This window comes from Symphalangus syndactylus, chromosome 20 (genome assembly GCF_028878055.3).
Source record: "Symphalangus syndactylus isolate Jambi chromosome 20, NHGRI_mSymSyn1-v2.1_pri, whole genome shotgun sequence".
NCBI lineage: Eukaryota > Metazoa > Chordata > Mammalia > Primates > Hylobatidae > Symphalangus > Symphalangus syndactylus.
The window spans coordinates 29,390,181-29,402,093 of NC_072442.2; the positions used below are offsets into that span (position 1 = coordinate 29,390,181).

The 11,913-nt window shown below is 53.3% G+C and overlaps 1 long non-coding RNA gene across 1 annotated transcript; it reads left to right on the top strand.

Moving 5' to 3' along the window:
* Positions 1 to 5,682: 5,682 nt before the first annotated feature.
* Positions 5,683 to 10,885, top strand: LOC129469737 (uncharacterized). Its single transcript, XR_008653088.2, has 2 exons — positions 5,683 to 10,334; positions 10,489 to 10,885. It is a non-coding gene; the product is annotated as an uncharacterized lncRNA (long non-coding RNA).
* Positions 10,886 to 11,913: the final 1,028 nt, after the last annotated feature.

Consider the following 11,913-nt stretch of genomic DNA (forward strand, 5'->3'; position numbering starts at 1 on the left):
CAGTCATGTGTTGCCATATGAGGAGGAGCTTGAGAAATGTGTCATTAGGTGACGTCACCTCGTGCTACCATCATAGTGTATACTTACACCAACCCGGGTGGTATAGCCCACAGCACACCTACGCTGTGTGGTATAGCCCACAGCACACCTAGGCTACAAACCTGTACTATATGTTACTGCTGTTAGGTTTTGAAGGGAAGGTGAGGGCTAAAGAAAGACACAGAAAGAGGGCAGCTTAACAGCAAATGCAGGCTTTACCTCCAGCATAAAACCTACAGAAGACCAGCCTAATGCCAGAGCCCACCACTGCTTACAGGCTGGGGCAATTTGTAGGTATTGGTGGGAGTGGTCTGGGCACCATGGCTTGCTGCCCTGCAGGATATTGATAAGATGTTCGTTCCCATGATGCGGCTGTTCTGGCCCTTGTTCCAGCAGGATGTCATCATGGTGTTCCTTGGATCTTTGTCCAGCAAGACATGATAGGGATGTTTCTTTAGTTGGGCCTTTGTCCACCTTGTGGTCAGGTGGTTAGGCAGGATGTCTCTCATGTCCTAAACCCCTGTGAAATGTTTCATTTTGACCAAGATCTGCAAAATAGCAGGGAGCTTACAACATGGTGCAATTTGGACGAACGTTCTTGCCTTTTACTTTAAAATGCACAGGGGCATTGTTGATTGTCTGGCTGCTTCTTGCTGAATAGGGCGCTGTACTCAGGTTTGGGTTTTGAAGCAGTGGGTGTTTGACTTCACAGTTGTTTTCTTTTCTTTCTTTTTTTTTTTTTTTAGATGGAGTCTTGCCCTTGTTGCCCAGGCTGGAGTGTAATGACACAATCTCAGCTCACTGCAACGTCCGCCTCCTGGGTTCAAGCGATTCTCCAGTCTCCAGCCTGTAGGCGCCTACCACCACGCCTGGCAAATTTTTGTATTTTTAGTAGATACAGGGTTTCACCATGTTGGCCAGGCTGGTCTTGAACTCCTGACCTCAGGTGATCTGCCCGCCTCGGCATCCCGAAGTGCTGGGATTACAGGCGTGAGCCAGCACACCCTACCCAGAGCTGTTTTCCTTGAGGCACTGATATTGGACTTGGCAGAAGAGAATGATGGTATTAATGTGTTTCTGGGTGGTTGCCTGGACAAGGGAGTTCAGCCTTTGGGAGAGAAAGTGGGATAGGAAGGTGAGTACACATGGGCCAATTGTTAGTATTATGAGGAGGAAAATTTGGGGTCCTAAGAAAGGGCCAACCAGCTATCCTGGTGCCGAGTGTAGCAGAGATGTTTTGCCCCTGCTAAAGAGAATGAAGTGTACAGCCCGCCTGGTGTGTGTGGAGAAGGAGGAAATAGGGATTACTAAAGGAACCTGAATAGTTTGTTTGTTAGGCAAAATGTTAATGTTTGGAGATTGAAACACCAGGGTGCATGTTACAGGCCAATTGGCCAGTAGGCAGGGATAAGAGTTTATACTGCAAAGGAAGATCACAGGTGCACACCACCATGCCCGGTTAATTATTATATTTTTTTTTTTTTGTAGAGACGAGGTTCCCTAGGCCCCCCAAGGGCAGCCTAGGGAATTCTGGCACCCTCCAGATGTCAGAGGTCATAATCAAGGATGAAGCCTTTAGTTAGACAAACCAACTTTGAGCCTTCACTCCAACACTATAGGGGAGTCCCAGACAAGAACACAGCTTGGGCTGGGCACAGTGGCTCACACCTATAATCCCAGCGCTTTGGGAGGCCGAGGTGGGCAGATCACTTGAGGTCAGGAGTTCGAGACCAGCCTGGCCAACAAAGTGAAACCCCATCTCTACTAAAAATACAAAAATCAGCTGGGCATGGTGGTGGGGACCTGTAGTCCTAGCTACTTGGGAGGCTGAGGCAGGAGAATTGCTTGAACCTGGGAAGCGGAAGTTGCAGTGAGCTGAGGTCACGCCACTGCACTCCAGCCTGGACCACACAGCAAGACTCTGTCTCAATAATAATAATAATAATTATAGTATGCAGTCATAAAAAAGAATGAGTTCATGTCCTTTTCAGGGACATGGATGAAGCTGGAAACCATCATTCTCAGCAAACTAACACTGGAACAGAAAACCAAACACTGCATGTTCTCACTCATAAGTGGGAGTCGAACAATGAGAACACAAGGACACAGGGAGGGGAACATCACACACTGGGGCTTGTCGGGAGGTGGGGGACAAGGGGAGGGAGAGCAGTAGGACAAATACCTAATGCATGCAGCTTAGCTTAAAACCTAGATCACGGGTTGATGGGTGCAGCAAACCACCATGGCACATGTGTACCTATGTAACAAACCTGCATGTTCTGCACATGTATCCCAGAACTTAAAATAATAATAATGTGTTATATATCATATGTCATATGATATATAATGTAGCTATAATGATATAATAATAATAGCTATTAAAATGGCATTTGAGGCAGGTCTTGAAGGATATGCAGCCTCATTGGCCAAAATTTCCATCACTCCCTGCTTGTTCTCCCCTCTGTCAGTCAATCAGCCGCTACCAGGGAGGTCTAGTTTCTGAAACACAGGAACGGTGTGAGCAGAAGTCGCTGCTCACGCTAGACCCCAGGGTGAGGAGGAGGGTGTTCGAAGGCAAGGTAGCTCTGCAAGCCCCCAAGCTGCCCTCCACACTGGAAGCCAGTCAAGGAGTGGGCTCCTCAGCTGGGCTTGACATCCTATTCTGCTCTGGACCTGCCAAGGGTCAAGCTCTGAGGGTTTCCTGCCAGGCTGCAGGGAGGGCTTTGGGTGTAGAACTGGTGCACTGGAAATGTACTGATTTGCCCCCAGATTAATGATTAACAGGTTACTACCCTCACCATGCCTGGGAGAGGAGCCCAACTCCAGGCTGGGCCAGGGGGAGCCCGATAGCACTTACCTCTGCTTGGGGGTTTCGGAGATATGCTCCATGATGGGTCTGGAATCTACGGGTGATTTCTGAGCGTACCTGGGGCCTGGCCAGGCTGCATAACCTCTGGTGAGGCTTCTGACTTCTGGGGCATACAGAGAGGGTGTGGCATCCAGCCAGACGTCCTGGCTAAGGCAGGTGGCTTCAAACAGGAGAGCTGTGGCCTTGGGCTCAGAGGGATGTGGGCCTCTCTAACCACTCCTGGCTTGACCACAGGACTCACCTTGGCCAGTGGCACCTGAGCAACAGTGGAAGTGCCACATCCAAGCAGGAGCTCTAAGAGCTATCCCCTGCTTCCACCTTTGCTATGCTCTTTTTTTGTTTTTTTTTTTTTTTGATACAGGGTCTCACTTTGTTGCTCAGGCTGGAGTGCAGTGACGCAATCTCAGCTCACTGCAGCCTCTGCCTCTTAGGCTCAAGCTATCCTTCCACCTCAGCCTCCCAAGTAGCTGGGACTACAGGCTTGTGCCATCATGCACGGCTAATTTTTGTATTTTTAGTAGAGATGGGGTTTCGCTATGTTACCCAGGATGGTCTCAAACTTCTGGACTCAAGCAATTCACCTGCCTTGGCCACCCAAAGTGCTGGGATTACAGGTGTGATCCACCACACCCAGCCCACCTTTGCTCTTTTACCATGGCTATGGGGTCAGGATGCCCCAGAATGGGGTTACTTCTTTCGGTGGGGGAGAGTCCTGGAATGATGTATATTCCACCCACACTGGGGGGCACCAGGGTATAGGACAGCAAACATTTTGAAGCAGCAGAGCTATCTCACAGCTTCTGGGAAGAGGGAAGGCGAGCTCTAATTCCAGTTTCCATCCTGCTGCCAATATGTTGAATGACCAAGCCAGTCACAGCCTCCTCATTAAACCGTCATTTCCTCATCTGGACAAAGGGGAGACTCTGCTTAGTTGGAGAGTAAAGCATATTGCAAAATGAGAGAAAGTTGGGAAACTCCAGTTAGCAGGAAGGTAGGCCTGCATGTGGTTAGTCCATTTCATATAATCCTCCCAGCAACCCTAGGAGGTAGAGAAGATCACTCTCCTCAATTTCCAGAAGAGAAAAACCAAGGAAACCGCACAGCTATAAAGTCAGTCTTAGAATTTGACAGCTTGGCTCCAGAATCGATGAACTTTGGATCTAGGAGAACAAGAAGTCTGGGATTGATGGCCTGATGGGAATTCAGCTCCTTCACCTTCATCCAACCATCCATCAGTCCTTCCTTCCTTCCCTTCTCTTTCCTTTCCTCCCCTTCCCTCCCCAGGCATCTATTTGTAGTAGGCACCAAGTGGTCAGATGGTTGAAGGTCTATCTGGGAAGTATGGAAACATGTTAGATTGGTATGGGATTACCTGGGCAGCAACATGATGTAAGGGAGAGAGGGATGTCAGGGGACCTTGGCTGGGTGTCCGCTCAATGTCCACAATCCCCTCTGCTGGCTTCCTCTTAGGAATGTGGCTCTCCTGGCCAGGCAGCGACCAATATCGTGTGTGCTATTTCCCAAACTTATTGGATGACAAAAGCTAGCCGGGGAATGTGGTAAATATACATATTCCCAGGCTCAATTCCAGACCAGTAGACTCAGAATTGCCCAGCATGGATCCTGGGAAAGTGTATTTTTAATAAGCACCCCAGATGATTTTTCTAACTGGGCAAGTTTGGGAAACAGGGTGGATAAGAAGAGCAGAGACCGGTATCTGGAAAACCTGGGTTTAAGGTCCTGCAGCAACCCTTGTTCCATGAACTTTGGTTTCCTAATCTGTAAAATGGGGACGGGACCCCCATGGGGTCAGCCTGCCACCCAGAAGGGCAGTAAATGAAGCCCCCAAGAAGGCCCCCTTCCCTTCATCTGCCCCACACCACCATCCCCAAGGCTCACCCATCTCCCTCCTCTTGCCCTCTCCAGCCTGACGGGGTGGGAGGTCCTGATGCCATCCCCAGGATTGGGCGCTGCGGTGGCCCCAGCACGGGGTGGGGCCCACCTGAAGCAGTGTGACCTGCTGATGCTGAAGTTTTCCCAGCAGCAGAAGCAGCTCTGCTGGAGGGACCCCGACCTGGCTGAGACCCTGCGGGACGCTGCACACCTCGGCCTGCTTCAGTTCCAGTCCCGTCCTGAGTTACATCCTGAGTTCCAGTTCCGTCGTGAGCGCTGGAACTGTAGCCTGGAGGCCAGGATGGGCCCGCTCAGGAGAGGTGGGGAGGAGGGCCAGGGAGGAGGAGGGCTGGGGGAAGAACGCTGGGGGGAAGAGGAGGCTGGGAGAGGCCACCTTTTCCTCTTCCCTGGCCCCTGTGCCCAGGCCACACTGCCCTTCCTGCCCTAGCACAGTCCCAGATGAAAAGAGTCCTGGGAGGTAATAAGGGGCAGTTGAAGGCCAGGTATGGCCCAGCCTCAGGTTTGGGGGAGCAGAGGAGCAAGGAAGATCCAAGAGAGGAGACACAAGCCCATTTTGGAGGAGCCCACAGATGAGATGAGGGGTCCCTCAGTTTCCTCCCTCTGCCTCTTCCACACCCACATGTGAAACAAAGCACATGAACACGTGAGGACGGGTGGCAGCTGCTTCCAGACCCGATGAGGTGAGCCAGGCCATGCATTTATTCGCTCATTCATCTGTCCCTTTGTCCCTCTGTGGGTCACATCCATTGATCCATGAGTCCCTCCTTCCCTTCTGCTCCTCCCTCCCTTCCTCTTGCCTCCCTCCCACCTCCACCCACCTCCACCCACCCCCTAAGCATCCAAGAAGGCCCACGGTGCCAGATGCTGAAAGCTCAGAGCTGAACAAGACCCCAGCTGCCCTCGGGAAGCATGCAGTCTAGAGGGGAGAACACAGGACACCATGAGACTCCCTCGCCAAGGGGAAAGGCCTTCTATGGGACTTTAAAAAAAATGCAGTGATGCTGTACAGGGCAGCCAGGCCCCTCCTAGGCTAGCTGCTCTCCACGGTCTGCAGCCGAGCTCATGGCCTCTCTCTGTGTCTCTCTTGGGACGTCAGCAGCACCCTAGATGCACTGGAGGGCAGATAGGAAGGAGTGAGCCCCTGGGAGGCCAGGTTTGGGCCACCCCCAGCAGAGAGGAGTAGCGGTGGCCCCAGATTGGGTTGGATGGTCAGTCTGGGGCAAGTCAGCCAGGAGACTCAAGATCACTATCATTGGGTCTGTTCCACAGTGGGTAGCAGAGAATGACATTTGAGAACCATCATGCATCACAGGAAGCCCACGGGGCTTATCTCAGGGGCCCTGGAAATGGGCCGGTCCAAATGGTCACACACCAACTTGGAGCTCCTGTCCTGCTGCTCTCTGGGAATCTGGGCACATACTCCACAGTGAATTTGGAAGGCCCATTTAAATGGCAGCTTTCAGTCAGAGTTTAAGGGGTGATTGACAGGGAGACCCACCTGGAGCTGTGTCCTCAAGCCACATTCCCTCGTCCTGCCCATCACAGCGCTGCCACCACTGCCTCCTGCCCTCAGAGGGTGGCAGGCAGCCTCTGAGCTTCCTCCTTTCCTCTCTTCTGCCTTTCCTCCCTCCCCATACCCCTCCACAGTTCCTGGAATTAGTAAGGGAATCCAGAAGAGTGAGGGGCTGAGAGCCCTCAGTGCCTGCAAAAGAACCTGGGTTTGTAAGGACAGCTGAGGCTGCAAAAGGACACATCATTTGAGCTCTTGTAGGGGCAGGGGGATGTTCAGCACTGGGCTGTGACTAATGGGGATAAGGAATAGCCTGTTTGCTGGTATTTAGGGTACACTGGTCCCTAGATATCTCCTCCCACCCTGTACTACGGAATTTTTTCATGGGAATCTCATTTCTTTTTCTAGAGATTATTGGCTCCATAGAAATGCAGTCCTGGCCTCACTTGGCTACTGAGCCATCCCATAAACTTCAGTGACATTGACATTGAGTTTCTCGCACCCCCACCAAGAGCAGGGTTTGCTTGTTTGTTTGTTTTTGTTGTTGTTTTGAGACAGAATCTTGCTCTGTCACCCAGGCTGGAAGTGCAGTGGCGCAATCCTAGTTCACTGCAGCCTCAATTTCCCAGGCTCAAGCGATCCTCCCACCTCAGCCTCCCCAGTACCTGGGACCACAGGCATGTGCCACCCACACATAGCTTTTTTTTTGAGATGGAGTTTCGCTCTTGTTGCCCAAGCTGGAGTGCAATGGCACGATCTCGGCTCACCGCAACCTCTGCCTCTTGGGTTCAAGCGATTCTCCTGCCTCAGCCTTCTGAGTAGCTGGGATCAGAGGCATGCGCCACCACGCCCATCTAATTCTGTACTTTTAATAGAGACCGGGTTTCTCCATGTTGGTCAGGCTGGTCTCGAACTCCTGACCTCAGGTGATCTGCCCACCTTGGCCTCCCAAAGTGCTGGAATTATAGGCGTGAGCCACCATGCCCGGCCACACCTAGCTTTTAAACAATTTTTTATAGAGACAAGGTCTCGCTATGTTGCTTAGGCTAGTTTCAAACCCCTGGGTTCTAGTGATCCTCCTACCTCAGCCTCCCAAAGTGCTGGAATTACAGGCATGAGCCACCATGCCTGGCCAGGAGCGGGTTTTAATAAGGAAAAGAGGCCAGAAGATGAGACACTTTGAGGAGAAGTGGAGATGGGAGAAAGGGTTTCTTTCATGAATGGAGGGGCTCGTGCCTGTTAATCATCTAGCATGTGCCAGGAGCTGTCCAGAGGCTGAGCTACATAATCCAAATCCATCTTCACAACAGTCCTAACTAGCTCCGTTTCACAGATGAGGATGTGGAGGCTCAGGGGAGATAATGTCCCTTAATCAAGGTCACACAGCCAGGAGGTAGTGAAGTTAGGATTCCTACCCAGAAGCCCTTGCTCTTCCTAGGTGCCCCTTCAGGGGTTGGGGTGGGCATGAATAATAGGCGCACATTTCACAACGTTGCCCCAGAAAGGTAGCAATATTGAACGGATAGAGGGGACCTGACAGGCCACACAGCTGAGGCTCTGTTGCCTGAGGCAGCCAAGGCCTAAGTTCATCATCCAAGCAGCCAAGACCCACCACTCTCCAGAAGGCTTAGCAGGTCGTGCCTCAGGGGCTCCAAAATGGCCAGGCAGGCTGAGAAAATCTCCAAGCTGTGCAGTGGGGCCTGCAATCCTGAAACCAGAAACCGCAACCCCACCCCCTCCCCATGGCAGCAGGCCTAGGGGAGGGGAATAGGCGTGCTGGGACCCCACAGCAGCCCTGTAGGGAAAGGAGGCACCTTGAATCTAGCCAGATGGGGAGGGGCATCTGGTCTCAGCATAACTCCCTGATAGTAGCCCCTGGGAAAAGCACAGCCCCCTCTCAACCCCAGAGCCAGTTTCTCCTTGGATCTGTATACTTGGAGCAAAGCATTACCCTATTCCCCAGGCCTCCCCGCCTTTGCCACCCACACCTCTGGGCCCCTGGCAGGGACTGTGCCCTGGTCAGAACAGCTGGCAGCCCATGTGCTTCCACCCCCACCTTCTCTCTGTTCCGGACTTTCAGGTCATGACACAGGGGGAGGAAAAGAAGGCTGAGCTGGAAGTGGAACTTTGGCGGGAAAGGGGGCATGGATCCTTAGGAATATAAAGGGCCTCAGGTCCTGGCCAGAGACATTTGCTGTGCTCCTCTGCACCTGCCCAGCACCATGGTAATGTCTGGTGGCCAAGTTAGGGCCCCCTATCAGCTGTATTCTCTAGGAGCTTGGGGATGGGGGCTGGCACCAAGGGCCCTCCTCAGGCTCACTAAGGGCATGAAGGAATTAGGCCAGGGCAGCCTCGTCTGCCATTCTGATGGTCAGGACAGCTACTAGGGCCTCTTATCCCTGCTTGGGGTGGTGGGGTGAGTGGAGTTCCCGGTTAAAAGAGGGTTGAGGGGCTTAGGAGCTCTGGGGGTGTGCATCATGTTTATGGCATCATAGTCTGTGAATCATGGTGTGTTGCAGGCACAAAATTCTCTGTGCATTGGGTGTGTGAATCATCAGGCTGGCTTTCCTGTGTGTAACTGTTAGTCATTCATTTAATATGTATTATTGAGTATCTGCTAAGTGCCAGGCACTGTTCTAGGTGCTTGTGATACATCAATAGACAAAATAAGCAAAGAGCCCAGCTGTAATTAATGATGCCCACACTGAGGGAGGAGATGCTGCTGGGAAGGGATCGGACATAAATATAATAAGTATAGAATATATGTTAGAAAGTGTAGGCCGGGTGTGGCAGCTCATACCTGTAATCCCAGCACTTTGGGAGGCAAGGCAGGATGATCGCTTGAGGCCGGGAGTTTGAGACCAGCCTGGGCCACCTAGCAAGACTCCATTTCTACAAAAAATTAAAATTTAGCTAGGCATGGTCGTGTGCACCTTTAGACCTAGCTACTTGGGAGGCTGAAGCAAGAGGATGGCCTGAGCCCAGGAGTTTGAGGCTGCCGTGAGCCATGATCCCGACACTATACTGCAGCCTGGGCAACAAAGCAAGACCTTGTCTAAAAAAAAAAAGAAAAGAAAAGAAAAGAAAAAAGTGCAAAAATAGAGCAAGAAAAAGAGCAAGATGAGGGGTTGGGTTGCAATTTTTTTAAATTTATTTTTTAAACTGTAGAGACAGGGCTCTCTGTCTTTTGCCCAGACTGGTCTGGAACTCATGGGCTCAAGTGATCCGCCCGCCTTGGCCTCCCAAAGTGCTGGGATTACAGGCGTCATCTACCGCACGCTGCCGGGTTGCAATTTTAAACAGGGGTGTCAGGGCTAAGACCCATTTAAAAGGTGGATTTTGAGCTAATGCCTCCAGGGGGCGACAGAGCCGGCCATGAGGATGTCTGGAGGAAGAGTCTTCCAGGCTGAGAACAACGTGACTGACATTTTGAGGGAACGGCAGGGAGAAAGGAGGGTGATAAGTAAGGAATTTGCAGGAGAGAGGTCGGTGAGATTAGGGAGCTGACCAATGGTTTTATGCCGTCCTCATGCGTACACCTGAGGGTGTGTCTCCCCGTTCATTTTTACCTTGATGCTTTCTGCGTGCATCACCGGGCATGTCCAGGTGTGCACCATTCCCCGGGGCACCAGGATGTCCCTTAGGGCGTCCGTGCACTGGTGTGTGTCCCAGAAATAGCCACGTCCCTCAGCCTGAGCGTCTCTGCACCCCAGGCTGCCCACAGCGCGGAGCACCCGCAAGCTACGGTCAGATATCGCGCGGACCCCCACCCCCGCCCTCCCGCGGGATCACGTGATCGCCCGCGGCTCGTTCGCTCTGCCCCCTCCAGGCGCCGGCTCCGCGCTGCGCATGCGCTCTGGTCGTGGCCGGTCTCGTGTGGCTGCTGGTGCCGCCACAGGGCGCGCTGGGCGAGGGGCTGCAGGTGCCGCAGCAGTCCAGGGCCGCCGGTTGGCTGAACTTAGGCTCGATCAAGAAGTACGTGGGGAGGCTTTTCAACAGCAGGTGATCCGGTGGAGGGCGCGAGGGAGGGAGGGAGGGAGGGAGGACGACGGAGGGTGCGGGGGGACACGGACGCCGCCGGGCACCCCCACGCGCATCGCGGCCCAAGCTGGGCTCTGGGAGCGGCCTCATGACCGCTGCAAAGACGTGTTCTCAGCTCAAAGAAATCTAAAAACCACAAGAAAATTGCAAACGCCGCGAACACCTCCCCACCGAAAGCCACGAAACCCCCTCCATGGACCACCACGAAACCCCAGTGGCTGAACACCTCGGAACCCCGACCACCCGCCTCCTCCTAGGGCCCCAGGTGGGACAGCCTGTATGCTCGGCACCGAACCAGGGGCCTCGGGACTGGGGGCAGCTGGGGTGGGAGCGAGAGGAAGCCCCCAGGGCCGGCGTGCGGGGAGATACTGGCACCCTGGGGCTTCCTTCTCCAGGCTGGGGCTTGGCCTCCAGACGCCTAGCCCCCCCACCAACCCCTTTATATTGAGAGGGGCCTCAACCCCTCCTCATCCCCTCAGTGAAAACAATAAAGACAAATCTCTGTTGCTTCAGTGACTTCTGAAGGGACCAGTCCTTCGACGGGGAGGGGGAGCCCTGCAGTTCCTGCTGTGGGAGAAAAAGACCTCAGCTGCTGGGTGGAGGGGTCCTCCCCTCACTCCCCCAGCAACCTTCCCCTACCTCGCCCCACACACCACCACCAAGGTGGGGGAGACTCCAACGCAGAAGGAGGGCAGAGGTGAGAGAAGCGGGAACCTCAAAGGAGGGCTTCAGCTAGACACACCCCCAGTCCCACCTCACCCAAGTTTCTACCAAACAGCCCAGCTTGGGCTGTAAGAGTTGGCACAGGAACGAGAAGAGGTGCCTTTGCCCCTCAGTGTGCAGAGTATAGGGGGCCGCCTTTGCCTCCTGGACTTCTCAGCTCTTCTGGGGTGAGCAGAGCAGGGGAAGGGGTGGACCTGGCCAGGGCCTGTCCCTGAGAAGCTGGGTGTGAGGGTGGCTCTCTGTCTTCTGGGGGCTCCCTTGGCCATCAGAGAGGCTTGGTGGGGGCAGAGCCCCCTGCCCTGATCCTACTCTTAGATCCAGGTATGTCTCCAGGGTGCAGACTCCTGGCTCTAGGAAGTATCCACGCCTCTTCCCATTCTCACCCCATCCCCTTAAGCTGCCAGAGAAAATGCTGGGACTTCAGGCTGCTTTATTCAGACTCAAACTGTTCTCTTGCTGAAGCCATCTCTCTATCCAGACACCCCTTGGATTTAAGAATCAACCTGAGGTGGGGCATGGTGGCTCCCACCTGTAATCCCAGCACTTTGGGAGGCTGAGGTGAGCAGATCATTTGAGCTCAGGAGTTTGAGACCAGGCTGGGCAACATAGCAAGACCCTGTCTGTACAAAAATAAGAAAATTAGCTGGGCATGTGTGCCTGTAGTTTCTGCTACTTGGGAGGCTGAGGCAGGAGGATTGCTTGAGTCCAGGAGGTCAAGGCTACGGTGAGCTGTGCTCATGCCACTGCACTCCAGCCTGGGTGACAGAGCAACATCCTGTCTCCAAAAACAAAAAATCAATCTGAGCCAAGCAGCTGC